The sequence below is a fragment of the Procambarus clarkii genome, chromosome 82, assembly GCF_040958095.1.
Source record: "Procambarus clarkii isolate CNS0578487 chromosome 82, FALCON_Pclarkii_2.0, whole genome shotgun sequence".
NCBI classification, from domain to species: Eukaryota; Metazoa; Arthropoda; class Malacostraca; order Decapoda; family Cambaridae; genus Procambarus; species Procambarus clarkii.
In genome coordinates this window covers 2,659,076-2,674,531 of record NC_091231.1, presented here as the reverse complement: position 1 = coordinate 2,674,531, position 15,456 = coordinate 2,659,076, and the positions used below count along the sequence as shown (strand labels likewise).

Below are 15,456 nucleotides of genomic sequence, written 5' to 3'. Positions count from 1 at the left end.
TAATAAAAATCCTACAGAAGGAATAGAAAAACTGACTTCTGAAGCATGTTCCTTTGCGGAAAGTCAGAAAGAGGACCAACATAGACACTACAAAATAAGGAAAAAAATAACGGAAATGCTTAAGCACACACGACTTTCCATACAAAGAAGGAATAATTTAAACGGAGATTTAAGAAGTCGAGCAGACACTGAAGCATTCATATCAGAATTCAATTTCTTTCAGTTTGTCTTTATTATGCACCCCATACCCATCCCGTGGGCGGTGGTGTAAAGAATTAGAGGCACATAATCGGTTCAGGAACTGAACCCTCTAGTTTGTTTAGCTAAGCAAATAACAATCTTTTGACGCTAGTTACACAATTATTAATGTTATATATACATGTACACATACTCATGTATACATGTACATACGTATACATATACACATACATATTTAATCACCCACACAAATACACACATCAATAATCTTTGTGTCACAAGTGATTCAACAAGAGGCTCACAACAGTCACTATACAAGGCACTTTACATCTATAGTGAGTCACACAGTTACTAGTCTTGCTCCACACCCACCCAACTGGGCGGCAGCTTGTCCTGGACCAGGTCCAGGTAGTCCTGGACCTAGTTGGTGTTGGTGAGAGTGTGGGGTGGTGGTGTTAACAATAGTGGGTGGTGAGTGTGTGTGGGGGTGTTGGTGTTAACAATGGTGGATGGTGTTAACAATAGTGGGTGGTGATAGTGTGTGGTGGTGAGTGTGTGTGGGGGTGGTGATGTTAACAATGGTGGGTGTTGAGAGTGTGTGGGGGTGTTGGTGTTAACAATGGTGGGTGGTGAGTGTTTAAAGTTGAGTTTAAAGTTGGCGGGCGTGTGCGCGGCGGGCCAGCCAGGGTGCAGCACCCACTATGACGTCACGCACGCCGCTGCTCGCCTCACACACATTTTACTCACCCATATTACCCATCACTGCTTCGTTTTAACCTCCATGAATTATCCAGTACAATACCTACAGTAAATATTACTGTTTTAGCCGCACGGTTTGGGTGAATATGGCGGAATAGGTGGAGAAAAAGGGAGGTGATGAAAGTGAGTCGGGAGGTTTGTGGCAAGTGGTGGTCAGTCTCCTGGCGGCTCAGCTGTTAGTGGTAAAGCCGTCTGCTACGTCAAGTGAATTTCCTTTTATTTACATTCTCACGTCAAGTGGTGTGTGTCAGGTAGGTGATGAATAGCAGTGTTGGTTAGTGTGTGTGTGGCGGGGTGTTGGTGGGCGTGTGCTGGTGGAGGACCAGGGACACTCTGCCTCCTACCTTACTCTCCCACACGCACTCACTCACTCACTCACTCACTCACTCAATATGTAACAATTGGAGCCATTTGGCCAAGTGCGGGATTTATGGGTGTATATATCGGAGTGACTCGGTGGTTGTGGCTTGTCACCATAACTGTGTGAGAAGTTGTAGTTGTGTGGTGGTGGTGGGTGAGCTGTGGTGGTGGAGGCAGACGTGTACTGGCTGTGGCTCACACCACAGTATATACCCCCTCATTGGTGGCTAATTATGAGGTCGGGTGCACACACCACGCTAACACCCACTAGTACTGAGGAGGGGAGGCGGCGGGGGAAGGGTGGCTGGGCCTCCTAACACATCAATCAATCAATCAATAATACCATTGCACCTATGTTATACAGTACACCTGTGGTGACAGTTCACTGTGACAGGTTATAAATAAATAAATAGTTTATTCAGGTAAGGTACATACATACAAGAGATTTTTACAAAAATTGCTGGGTTTATAGATAGAGCTAGGTACATACAATGCCTAAAGCCACTATTACGCAAAGCGTTTCGGGCAGGAAAAACGTTAAAGACTAAAACTTAAAACTTGTGTAGTCACTCGCCTCACTGTGCTGGTAGCAATGATGGCAGTGATATTATGTGAGTGTCTTGACAAATATCTTGATTGTTTAAGTGTTGTGTGGTTGTAATTGTGTGTGAAGCACCGTTGCCTCCACCAACTGGGCCTCTCGATTATTACACTACCTTGTATTTTGATCCTCCTTATGCCTCCTTCACTGAGAAAATCTTTTTAACTACATTATAGAATTTTCTATAGTTAGGCTCATATACAGGATTTATTCTGTGTACTTCTCGATAACGAGAAAAGAGAATCGTCGGAATAATAACTCTTGACTAGCCTAAAGGAAATGTGTATTTACCCGAGGGCCATTAACACATTAGTTTCCTTTACGAGGACAGGAAGCCAGCGGCATGTCAACGGTCCCCCAATTTCCCTGGTGATTTTAACTAGATATGTAATATTTATACAGTATATTAGATATAGGCACAGAGGGCACTGCAATTTGGATTCAGGCCCATGGGGGCACTGCAATTTGGATTCAGGCCCATGGGGGCACTGCAATTTGGATTCAGGCCCATGGGGGCACTGCATTATTTAGATATAGTATAAAACATTAGTAGCTATACTCATTTATGTAAAAAAAATAAACATACTGTATATAAAAGAGTATTAATGGAGAGCTTGTAAAATGCAGGTTACCTAGTGAGGGTTGAGGGAGTGAATGTAAACAGACTGTATGGCAGTGTTACCATGAGCCGGTATCTAAATAATGTAGAACTGTGGGTGTGGTGCATGATGGGCACAGTACTTAGTAAAGTGTAGTTGGGGTATTGTTTATGGGGTATTGTCATTAACTGGGTAGGTAACAGGGAGCAAAATGTTGAGCTTGGCTAGGCCGACCAGGACGTCCTGTCCCTGACTGTGGTTCAGTATATTGGGTACGGTACTGTATGAGCACATCAACGCTCGTTAAGTTTAGGGTTCACTCCTTAGCTTAGGGTTCATTATTCACCTTAGACCACCACCTTAGCTTAGGTGGTGATCTAAAGTGTTATAATTTCAGTTACTAAACTAATAACTCAACCCACATACCTAGTGGCCACTAGACATGCATGTCTAGTGGCCTTGACAGGGGCAGGAAGCCAGCAGCCTGTACGAAGGTTTTCCATGTTATTCCTGAGGATGTTTCCATCTGGAGTAATGTTTTAGCATTTACAGTTTCATTGGGAAGGAAATTCTATGGGTTTATAACTCTATGGGTGGAAAAAATATTTGTCATACATTGTGGATTGAGCTGTAGTGAAGGCATGGTGCCCAACTACTTGGGCTGATCGCTGATCCTTCAAGAGGCGAGGCCATTGCTGTATGAAGCACTTCATGTGGATAGATTCAATCAGTGTACAAGGTATAGTGAGTTTGTAAGGCATAACAATGTTAATTTTAAATGATGTAGACAACATGAATGGAATATTCATTTGAACCTTTGTGTGGTTTTAAGAGTAACCAGCTTTGAAAGTGTACATGTTTGTTGATTGGCAGAAAAAGTAATGCAAAGTTTTATATTAGATTTGACAGTTTTGTTTAAAATATAATTAATGACTTTAGTGGCTTGCATAATTATGCAAGCCACAAACTTTGGCACTCTAGTTTTGATCATTATGTAAAATGTGCTTAGCCTTGATAACCCCTCTACTGCATTGTTAACAAGTAATACAAATATGGATTGTGTGATGACCTTTGCACAGTGGTCATGGTAGCCAGCTCGCAACCAAATGATGTTGATATTAGATTCCAGAGCAGGCCAAGGCCTTTGTGTGTGTTTCCATACACCTGATGCTGTTATAATTTGGGACCTGTTAGAGGACCAATAGTACCACATAGTACCACATAGAGGGGGGTTAGGCTAGCCTGGGAGTACCTGGGAGTACCACATAGGGGTTAGGCTAGCCCGGCCTACAGGGAATTAGTTCCCGAAATTCTAATAAACAATAGACTGCAGTCTAGGTGCAGATCGCCTAACCCTAGTCAAAGGGGGAGGGGATGATAAACTCCAGTTAAAATTTACACTATTAAAATGCTAAACCCCCAATTACATCAGGATACTCTACCACATCTACTTTATGTTAACTCTTATGACACCACATAGGCAGGAGACTCGATTCACATACCAGCAACTACTTGTAGTGGTAAAGTCTACGTTTCGCTTACCCTAAATATGGATGTATATCAGACGCATGCTTCTCTGGCCAGGACCTGGGTTTAGTTACATGAATCTCCAGGTTCTAACCAGGGTAACACAGACAAGATGTGTGTGTAACCAGGATAATACACACACCCTTAAAACAGAAGGGTGGCACGTAAACAGAGAGGTATTTATCTTGGTAATAAACCTTGAGAAACTAGAGGAGGAAAGGAGGTAAAAAGGAGGAAGCCTCATTAACCACGTCCAGCCGTGATGTCCTTCCCAGACAAGAAGACAGAGTTGGCCGGCAACCCACCACTCTGGGTGCTCGCTCGATCCAACTCGCCGTCCAGTAAAAATATACTTGATCTCTAAATATAATATTAAATTGCCAACATTCAATTCCTAGTATAAATATAACATCCTAGCTTTACAATACACTTACACAAATTATCACCACAGTGTACTCGCCTAGTTGTGCTTGCAAGGGGTTGAGCTCTGCCTCTTTAGTCCCGCCTCTCGACTGTCAATCGACAGGTGTTCAGATTCCTAAGCCTACTGGGTTCTATCTTATCTATATTTGAAACTGTGAATGGAATCTGCCTCCACCATATCACTGCCTAATGCATTCACTCTGTTAACTACTTACAATGAAAACATTCTTTCTAACACCCCTGTGGCTCATTTGGATCTTAGTGTAGTAGTATCTAATGTAGTGAAGTGTATCTATTGTAGTCTAGCTAGTGTATCTAACTAGCTAGGAGCATCCACTTATTTTACATCTGGCAGGGACTAACAGCCCACCATGTTCAAATAAGAAGCCAAAATGTCTACCTATCCCTACAGACATAAAAACACTTTCCTTAAACCTAGCTTATATAACTAACTCTAATTTCCCCAGTACCATTCTCACAGCCCTGTAATGTGTGAATATATGTTATCACAATAATAATTAACCTAAGGGTCCTTACAGCATGTATGTAAACAATCTGGTATTCGGATCTCCATACAATACTGGCTCGTACATGCAACTATAGGGGCCAGATCATAACAGATGCCTCTGTTCACCTAGCAGGAAAGTAGGAGAGGAACCCAGAAGTTGGAGAAACTGTTGTGGGTTGCAACTTTGGAAAGATCAGTAATTGGTCTAGGAGGAAATCATTAACCTTAACAGGCTTCCTGTCTTTGACATCAGGAAACTATATGCAGGTATAGAAATTTATGACCATTGAAACAAAATTTAAAATGCATTTGTTCTCGGAAAACTCAGAGCCAGTATTCTTTATAAATTCATGTATTTATATGAAGTTAGAAACCCTGAGTAATATGTTTAAATAAAACATTTCATATGAAATATTTGTAAATATTATATGCAAAAACAGCAGCAGCAAATTATTTTCATGTACTTGAACTTACAACCTATATATGAGACTTTATGCAGTACTGTACAGTTTCTATAATAATTACCGTATTTGATTTTAGCAATAGATTTCAGAAGTGATAGCTTTAGCCTGCAGTAGAATACAGCATAGTGCATTAATTTTAGTAATTACCTAAGTGTAATTACCTAAGTGTAGCAACAGGATGAGAGCTATGCTAGTGGTGTCCCGTCTTCCCAGCACTCTTTGTACGTATAACAATTCAAAATTACTGATGGTTTTAGCCTCCACCACCTTCTCGCCTAACTTGCTCCAACCGTCTACCACTCTGTTTACAAAAGTGAATTTTCTTATATTTCTCCGGTAGCTTTGTTTCGTTAGTTTAAATCTATGACCTTGTTCTTGAAGTTCCAGGTCTCGGGAATTTCTCCCTATCAATTTTATCGATTCCTGTTACTATTTTGTACATAGTGATCATAACGCCTCTTTTTCTTCTATCTTCTAGTTTTGGCATATTTAATGCCTCTAACCTCTCCTCGTAGCTCTTGTCCTTCAGTTCTGGGAGGTACTTAGTGGCATGTCTTTCCAGTTTGTTGATGTGCTTCTTAAGATATGGGCACCATACAACCGCTGCATATTCCAGCTTTAGTCTAACAAAAGTCGTGAACAATTTCTAAGTATTTTTCCATCCATGTATTTAAAAGCAATTCCAAAGTTACAAAGTGTAGCATAGGCTCCTCGCACAATGTTCTTAATGTGGTCCTCAGGTGACAATTTTCTATCTAGAACCATCCCTGGATCCTTTTTTTGTCGGAATTCTTTAAAGATTTCTCACATAATTTGTAGGTTGTGTGGGGCTATGTTCTCCAATTCCACATTCAGTAACATGGCATTTATTCACATTAAATTCCATTTGCCAAGTGGTGCTCCATATACTTATTTTGTCCAGGTCTTCTTGAAAGGGCATGACAATCATCCAGGTTTCTTATCTTCCCTATTATCTTAGCATCATCATCAAACATGATCATATAATTCTGTATTCCATCTGGTAGATTGTTTATGTAGACAATGAACATTACCGGTCCAAGAACTGAACCCTGTGGTACTCGCTCACATATGTGGATATCTAGTGTTCACAGATATAAGATTTATGATCATAGAAGTATTGCTTACCACATTCTAATTGCCTATCTTAATTTGAGGTTACCTTGAGGTGATTTCAGGGCTTGGCGACCAGGCCTCCTTGTTGCTGGACTAGTCAAGCAGGCTGTTGGACGCGACGCTCGCAGCCTGACGTATGAGTCACAGCCTGGTTGATCAAGTATTCTTTGGAGGTGTTTGTCAAATTCTCTTTTGAACACTGTGAGGGATCGGTCAGTTATGCCCCTTATGTGTAGTGAAAACGTGTTGAACAGTCTCGGGCCTCTGATGTTGATAGAGTTCTCTCTCAGAGTAACTGTTGCACCTCTGCTTTTCAACAGGGGTATTCTGCACATTCTACTATACCTTCTGGTCTCATGTGATGTTTCTGTGTGCAGGTTTGGGACCAGCCCCTCTGCTATTTTCCATGTGTAAATTATTATGTATCTCTCCCGTCTGCATTCAAGAGAATACAGATTTAGGCTCTTTAGTCAGTCCCAATAGTTTAGATGTTTCACTGAGTGGATTCTAGCAGTAAAGGATCTCTGCATGCTCTCCAGGTCAGCAATTTCTCCAGCTATGAAAGGGGTTGTCATTGTGCAGTAGTATTCCACTCTAGAGAGCACTAGCGTCTTGAAAAGTATCATCGGTATAGCATCTCTAGAGTGGAAGGTTCTTGTTATCCAACCTGTCATTTTTCTTGCAGTTGTCACGGCTACTTTATTGTGTTCTTTAAATATAAGGTCTTCCGACATGAATACACCTAAAGCCTTTGCATTGCCTTTTTGTTCTATGTTATGATTTGACTTGATTTGACACGATTTGTACGTGATTTCCATTTTTATATTTTCCTTTTTTCCGTAGCGCATGAGCTGGAACTTCATTAAACACCATATTATTTTCTGTAGCCCATAGAAAGACCTGATTTACGTCTGATTGGAGGTTTGCCATGTCCTCTGTTATCTGCTCTCATAAAAATCCCAGTGTCATCTGCAAAGGATGATAAAGTACTATAAATTGTGTCCTTATGTATGTCCGATATGTGGATGAGAAAAAGTACTGGAGCAAGCACAGTACCCTGGGGGACTGAGGTCTTCACTGTTGATGGACTGGATTTTATTTTGACTATTACGCATTGGGTTCTAATAGTTGGGAAATTGTAGATGCATCTGCCTATTTTTCCAGTAATTCATTTTGAACGCATTTTATGTGCAATAACACCATGGTCACATTTGTTGAAGGCTTTTGCGAATCTGTGTAAATTACATCAGCATTTTTTTTGTCTTCCATGGCATCTAATGCCATGTCATAGTGGTCCAGCAACTGTGATAGGCAAGAGCTCCCTGTTTTGAAACCATGTTGTCCGGGGTTATGGAGATGCTGTGATTCCATGTATTTTGTGATCTTACTTCTTAGCACTCAGGAGATTTTTATGATGTGCGATGTTAGTGCTATTGGTCTGCAATATTTTTGCCTCTGCCTTATTTCCTCCTTTATGAGTGGTGCTATCTCTGTTGTTTTTAATATGTCAGGGATAAAGCCAGTACAGTATCTAGGCTTTGTCTCCAAAGAATGTGAAGGGCCTGCAATACTGGTAGTGTTTTTTTTATAGTTCTTGAATATAGTTCCAGAATCATTGCCTGGTGCAGAGTGCATAGGCATACTGTCTATGGCTTCTTCAAAATCCAGTGGGGATAGGGTGACATCTGATATATGATTTAATGTTTGTATCATATCCAAGAAAAATTCATTTGGGTTATCAATCTTTAGTGTGTTTAGTGGCTCCCTGAAAACAGTCGTACTGATTCCTCAGTATTTCGCTCATTTCTTTGTTGTCATCTGTGAAAGTTCCATCTCTCTTTCGCAGGGACCCGATATTAGATGTAGTTTTTTATCTTGATTTTTGTATAAGAAAAAAATATTTTGGATTTCTCTCTTTCACTGATGGCCTTTTGCTCTCTTTGCCTCTCATGGGTTTTGTATGATTCTTGTAACTTTAGTTCAATTGTTTCTATTTCGCTACCTAACCTTTTTTGCCGTTCTTGAGATAGGGTGCAACTCTCCAGTTGTTCCACGATTCGTTTTCTTTGCCTATAGAGGGAATGACGTTCGCGTTCCAATCTGCATCTCATCTTTTTTTTTTTCCTTAGGGGTTTGTGGTTTGAGCATATTTCTAGTGCTACTGAGCTTACTTTTTTCCAGGCACTGGTTCAGGTTTGCATTTTCTAGCTGTTCTTCCCAGCTTTATTATTAGTGAAGTCTTGGTTTATTTGCTCCCAGTTTATCTGTTTATTATTGAGATTGAATTTGCTCAAATCTCCTCCACCGGGAATCGGGATGGGTATTGAATGGTCTATTCCCCATGCTTGTCAGAACTTCAATTAAGTTGTGATCTGAGTAACAGGTATTTATAATCTTTATGTTCCTGATCAATTCATCATTATTAGTGAAAATGAGGTCCAGCATGTTCTCCTTCCTAGTGGGTTCTACTATTTGCTGGTTTATGGCAAATCCGTCGCACATCCGTAGCAAGTCATTTGCATGTGACTGTTCATTTAGGTTGCATCCCAAAATTCTCTGATACAACTGTATTAGCTGGTGTCTTCAACCTATGGCACCTGAAGTGGAAGTCCCCAAGCTGGATGATGTTTGGTGCTGGATTTGTGAGGTTTTCTAAGCAGTGTTCTATTTTCATTAGTTGTTCTTTAAACTGCTGATGATTTGCCTCCAGTGACTTGTATACAAGGACAATAACTACTGTACATTTAAGATCTTTATTTTGATTATCAGCACTTCCACCATATCGTTTGGGGTGTTTAGCAGCTCAGTGCAGATGAGTGTGTCCTTGATGTACAGGCTGACCCCACCCTGTAGCCTGTGTTTCCTGTCATATCTGAAAAGATTGTACTCGTAAATCCATATTTCACAATCGTGGTAGTCCTTGGTGTGAATTTCCATTAGGGCTGTAAACACCTGCATTTGCCTCATGTAAGAGGCCATCTATGAAGTGCATTTTGTTAGATTTGCATGTTTATTATACCCTGAATGTTGGCAAATAAAAATGTTTGTGGAAGTGCTGTATATCCTTATGTACTTATTTTTCATCTTGTGCTAGCAAATACTGAAGAGCACTTACCAGTGTATTATCAGATAAACATTCTTCTCAACAGCTTTGTGCTATGAAAAGTATTGTAGTTGTAAATATAATGTTGTAAATGGGTTATTAAAAGTACAGTAGGTACTGTATTATTAAATTGTAAAAATACAGAGTTAATTTATTGGAAAATTTCATATCAGTATTTGTGATATATTTCTTTGATACATTTCCACTTGCATTTTTCTAACCCTTGATTAGAATTTTTTTTTAGCCCTTGATTATGCTTTGCAAATATAGTGAAACAAGGCATGCATTATTTTGGTTACTTGGTATAAACTAATGACTTTCAAAGCTTTTAGAAAACCATTATTAGTTCCTTATATGGATAATGAATCACTTAAATTGCCAATATAAGTGCTGATAATCAAAATAAAGATCTTAAATGTAGTTATTGTCCTTGTATACAAGTCACTGGAGGCAAATCATCAGCAGTTTAAAGAACAACTAATGAAAATAGAACACTGCTTAGAAAACCTCACAAATCCAGCACCAAACATCATCCAGCTTGGGGACTTCCACTTCAGGTGCCATAGGTTGAAGACACCAGCTAATACAGTTGTATCAGAGAGAATTTTGGGACGCAGCCTAAATGAACAGTCACATGCAAATGACTTGCGACGGATGTGCGACGGATTTGCCATAAACCAGCAAATAGTAGAACCAACTAGGAAGGAGAACATGCTGGATCTCATTTTCACTAATAATGATGTATTGATCTTTATTGTAAGGGCCCCTCTCTTTTGTCATTTAGTTGTTCTTTAGTCCATGTGTTGCTTGTTGGACTGTAGGCAGTAATGGCCATCAGTTTATTCTGATTGGAGATCTTCATTGGCATTATGTCTACTTCTTGAAGGTTGTCAAGTAATAATTATCCTGCCTTTAGTGGTTCCTCCACCTTCACGATCTTCATCATGTCTCCAAATGGTGAAGGCCATTTGGAATACCACCCTATTTAAAATTTTTACTTGCAGTTTTGTCTGCTTGTGTAACTATCTGGCATCTTGGGCTTGTATCATATAATTTAACCACATTTTTTTATTTTACCTTACGCTATGTTAGTATTTAGCATTTTCAGGAGTATATTCCCTCCCTCTTTGCCTTTCACTCCCCCTTTCCTCGTTGTTGTTGTTATAGATTCAGCTACTCGGAACAAGTTCCAAGTAGCATGGGCTATGGTGAGCCCGTAACTTACCTGGCACAGGAGCAGGGCAAGTAGCACAGGCTATGATGAGCCCATAGTGAACTTACCTGGCACAGGAGCGGTGCGCCTGCCTCCCCCCCCTTTCCTCGTTTGTGTTGTCTGTTCATGTACCATCTCACCGGCTTCCCAAGTACCATCTCACTAGCTTCTGGCAGAAGTACCAAATACAGTACTTCTGTCATTTGATTCACTCCATTTAACGTCACCCTTATGTGGCGAGTCTTACCTTTTACATATTTGCCTATACAGTACTCTAAAAATCAATGATTTTCCTTTGTTTGAGAGGCCATTGCCTGAATCTACTATTTTCTAAATTTTGTTTTCCTCTTTTGCTGTTCTTTCCATTCTAGATAATATCGCCGCCTCCTAAACACCCAAAGATTATTATAGACTTCTATCAAGTGTTCAGTACTAATTTACTGTTGGTAACCAGTTTGTAACGTACGATTATGTTACGTTGTTGGGTAGGTTAGATACAGTGTTTAGTGAGTTTCATATTTATTTAATAGTCCTGGATACAGCAGTGTCATAGATGTTGAGACGGAGCTTGGAGCAGAGCAGAGAGCTGAGTGTGGGCCAGAGTCGCGGAGCTCTGTGGGAGAGCGTTGTAGCTGGATGGGGTCCTAGTCTGCTGCCTGTTGTGTCGAAGCTGTAGCGTCTTGGGGTCGATTAGAACTGCCTACGCCGAGTGCTACAGTCTTGACTGGAAATTGTACTGTTGTCTATTCGATTGATGAAGATTAAGCCACCCAAGAGGTGGCACGGGCATGAATAGCCCGTAAGTGGTGGCCCTTTCGAGCCATTACCAGTATCAAAAGATGATACTGGAGATCTGTGGAGGCGCAACTGCACCCTGCGTGACGGGAGATGTCTCCCGGACCAAGTGTGGCATATCTTCTTGATTGATGAAGATTAAGCCACCCAAAAGGTGGCACGGGCATGAATAGCCCGTAAGTGGTGGCCATTTTAAGCCATTACCAGTATCAGGAGCTGATACTGGAGATCTGTGGAGGTGCGAATGCACCCTGCATGACGGGAGATGTCTCCCTTGTGAATGTGTTAAGATGAAGATGAAGCCACCCAACAGGTGGCACGGGCATGAATAGCCCGTAAGTGGTGGCCCCTTTTGAGCCATCACCAGTATCAATAGATGATACTGGAGATCTGTGGAGGTGCGACTGCACCCTGCGTGACGGGAGATGTCTCCAGGATCAAATGGTGACCAGATGGTGTGGTTGTCTATTCTGATATCGCTTCCTTATATTTGGTGACTACACCTCACCTTTCTCTACTAGGATAGGAGGATGTGAGAACTGTTACCAGTAATTAGGGATAGTATTATAGCTTGTGTAGTTAGTGCTAATTAGTTACGCCATTAAGATAATGAGATAATGGAGCGAGTATAAGGATTACTCGCTACAAGTTCTTACCCAATTGCTTGTTTATTGTCAGTTCCTGACTGCTCATTTGTGTTTGACTTCCAAACATACTTCTTGGATTGTTTTTCTCCTTCACGACTTGTGCATGTTTCATTTATTTCCTCTTTACACTTTTCTTATCCTTTAGTAACTTCTTCCATCAGAGTTACCCAGGAATTTGTTGCCGAACTCCTAATTTTGGCTAGCTTTAATACACGTTTTCTCAAAATATATCTATCTTTCTGTTTAACTTCTTTAAATTCGTCTCTTTTGTTTTCCCAAGTCTCTTTTTTCACTAGAACCTTAATTTGGTCCTGCCTCCTTACCATATCAGTCAAGCCAGTAACTTACTTCTGTTGTTGCAAAATACTTTGTAGAAGGACAATTTTACTTTAAAAGATTTTCATTCACTGTACATAGAGTAAAAAATGTTGCTTCATGAATCTTTAGCAAATCACTAACCAGCCAAGCAACCCTTCTTATTTGTTCTTCAGTTAAACCTTCGAAATTTTCTTGTTGAGAGAACAGGTTGAGTCAAGTCTGCTACTGTTGATTGTCGTCTGCTTCTGGTAGCGCTTGCTCAAAGTTTATCAGGTTTGTATATCGTTTTTGTCTTCAATATTTGTAACTTCACTTTCCTATTACAGACTTTGGTGTATATTTTAGTATCTGGGACACCATGTACACACCTTTATCCTGCACTACAATCTAGGTAATGATAAGATAATCCTGGAGCTTTCTGAGCTGTGTCGTCGCTGGTGGTGGTGCAACCTATCCTGAGGCCAGGGGCCAGATTCACGAAAGCAGTTACGCAAGCACTTTGGAACGTGTCCATCTTTCCTCAATCTTTGACGGCTTTGGTTATATTTATTAAACAGTTTACAAGCATGAAACTTCCCAATTCAACTGTTGTTATTGTTATAAACAGCCTCCTGGTGCTTCGGAGCTCATTAACTGTTTAATAATTGTAAACAAAGTCGCCAGAGATTGGGAAAAGATGTACAGGTTCGTAAGTGCTTGCGTAAGTGCTTTTGTGAATCTGACCCCAGGCTCGGTAGAGCAGCGACCGTCCCTAGAGATGCGTTCATCAATTTTAATGTACAGTACTGTGAAATAAAAATAGGCTTGTTCCTTGATGACCAAACCACATACGAAGAAACGATAATGTTTCGGTCCGTCCCGGACCATTATCAATTCGTATGTGATACTTGATAATGGTCCATGATGTACCGAGATGTCGTTCTTCGTCTCCTGGTGTGCGGTTTGGTCATCAAACCTTCAGCCACCTTGTGACTCGTCGACAGACTTGTTCTTGTATAAATTAATGTTATTATTTAATAAAATTCAATGTATAGTTAAGCAAATGTTAAGAGTTTTGGTTCTCTTGGCAAATTGTGTGTTTTATGTGGTGGTCTGTAAATGCCTCATGTGGGTGAAACATTTATAGACTTGCGATTGGAATAGAGGACGACAGGACGTCCATCAGTTGGGTGCAAAGCGTTTTTCATTCATAAACGGGAGCGGGGGGGGGGGGGGACTAGACGGCTGAATGAAAGAGGGTTTGATCTTCGTTGATAAGGACAGGTTGTGTTACAGGATGAGAGCTACGCCCAGTGTTCAATCGAACACTAGAGTAGCCGATTGATTGATTGATGAAGATTAAGCCACCCAAAAGGTGGCACGGGCATGAATAGCCCGTAAGTGGTGGTCCTTTTGAGCCATTACCAGTATCAATAGATGATGCTGGAAATCTGTGGAGGTGCGACTGCACCCTGCGTGGCGGGAGATGTCTCCCGCGCTAGAGTAGCCCTCATAGGCCCATAGGAGCTGCCTCGTGTGTCAATAAGCCTTCTGCCGTTACCTTTCTTCTTATGTTCTTATATGACAAAGATTATTAGGAAAATAACGCTTTCGAGCTACAGTACTAATAATTTTTCCTATCTAATCTATCTTATTTAAATTCTTCCACCCGTCAATACCTCTACAAGAGAAGGAAAAGGAACTATTATGGGAAAGCGCCAAGCCATTAGGACTATATGCAATGGGAAAGGAATAAGGATTTGGGATGGGACGGGGGGGGGGGAGGAATCCCCACTGTACCATCCCATCATCAGGCATCATTCAGCGGTCAATCCCCGACCGTCCAACCACCTGGACGGTCAGGGATTGAACGCAGACCTGCAAGAAGCGAGACCGTCGCTTTACCTTCCAGCCCAAGTATTTGGCTCTGCAAAAGAGAAATTTCGTATTGTTTCCTTAGCTTGAATCTATATCTGTATTGTTCTTGAAGTTGCAGGTTTGCAAAAATTATCTTCGTCAAGTGCGTTGCTTGTCACTGTTTATGTGGTAAACATACTTCTTCTTTTAATTCTGTCTTCTAGCTTTGGCATATTTGGCGCCTCAAGCCTCTTCTCGTAGCTCTTGTTTTGAAGTTCCGTAAGCCACATAGTAGCTTGTGCAGTCTTAGTAGTGTGTCTTTGAACCCTTTTTTGTTAATGATATTTGCGTAAGATGTGTTTTAAGATGTAAGGGATAACAGATTTCTATGAGTGTTTGAAGAGGAGGTAGTTGTGGAGCGGCTGACAGGGTTGTCATATAGAAGTGCGCTTGGCTCACACCTCTGGCCTCACAACTTGGCAAATTGTGGCAGTTGCTAGGAATGTGTGCTCTCTCAACACATACATATTTAGCAAGAGCTTTTTATCTTAACATCGTGTTTCATATCAGGGCGAGACGAGATGCCTCACGGCTCAGCCAAGTGTGAAAGATTGCCAACATGTCGTGTGTGATTAAATCAGACGATAACGTTCAAAGCTTCAGGATGATTAAGTGAGAAAACTCGTCACCCCGTCTCTTCTCGCCCGTCACCCCGTCTCTTCTCGCCCGTCACCAGAACCTAGCGTCGTGTTGGATATAATGTCATGTTCAGGGGTGAAAGGATTAAACTTTATTTATCAAACGCTAATTTATCTTAAACCCGGGAGGAAATGAGGCGGTGGTATCAAGGGAAAGAAGTGGTGACAGTACCAAGGGAGAGCGCGAAGGTCTTGGTGTAGAGGTACCAAGGAGGGCTGGCGGTTGTACCTCTGCCGTGAGTGGTGGTAGGGGGCTGGCGGTTGTACCTCTGG

The 15,456-nt window shown here is 41.1% G+C and overlaps 1 protein-coding gene across 2 annotated transcripts in view; it reads left to right on the top strand.

Moving 5' to 3' along the window:
* Nucleotides 1-947: 947 nt before the first annotated feature.
* The window catches only part of bsk (mitogen-activated protein kinase dJNK), a 242,262-nt gene continuing 227,753 nt past the window's right edge, over nt 948-15,456 (top strand). The window contains exon 1 of one of the 2 annotated variants that reach the window (XM_069315810.1): nt 948-1,212. The gene's annotated coding sequence lies outside the window, so the exon portion shown is untranslated. The remainder of the gene's footprint in view (nt 1,213-15,456) is intronic. The other variant, XM_069315811.1, reaches the window with a different exon arrangement.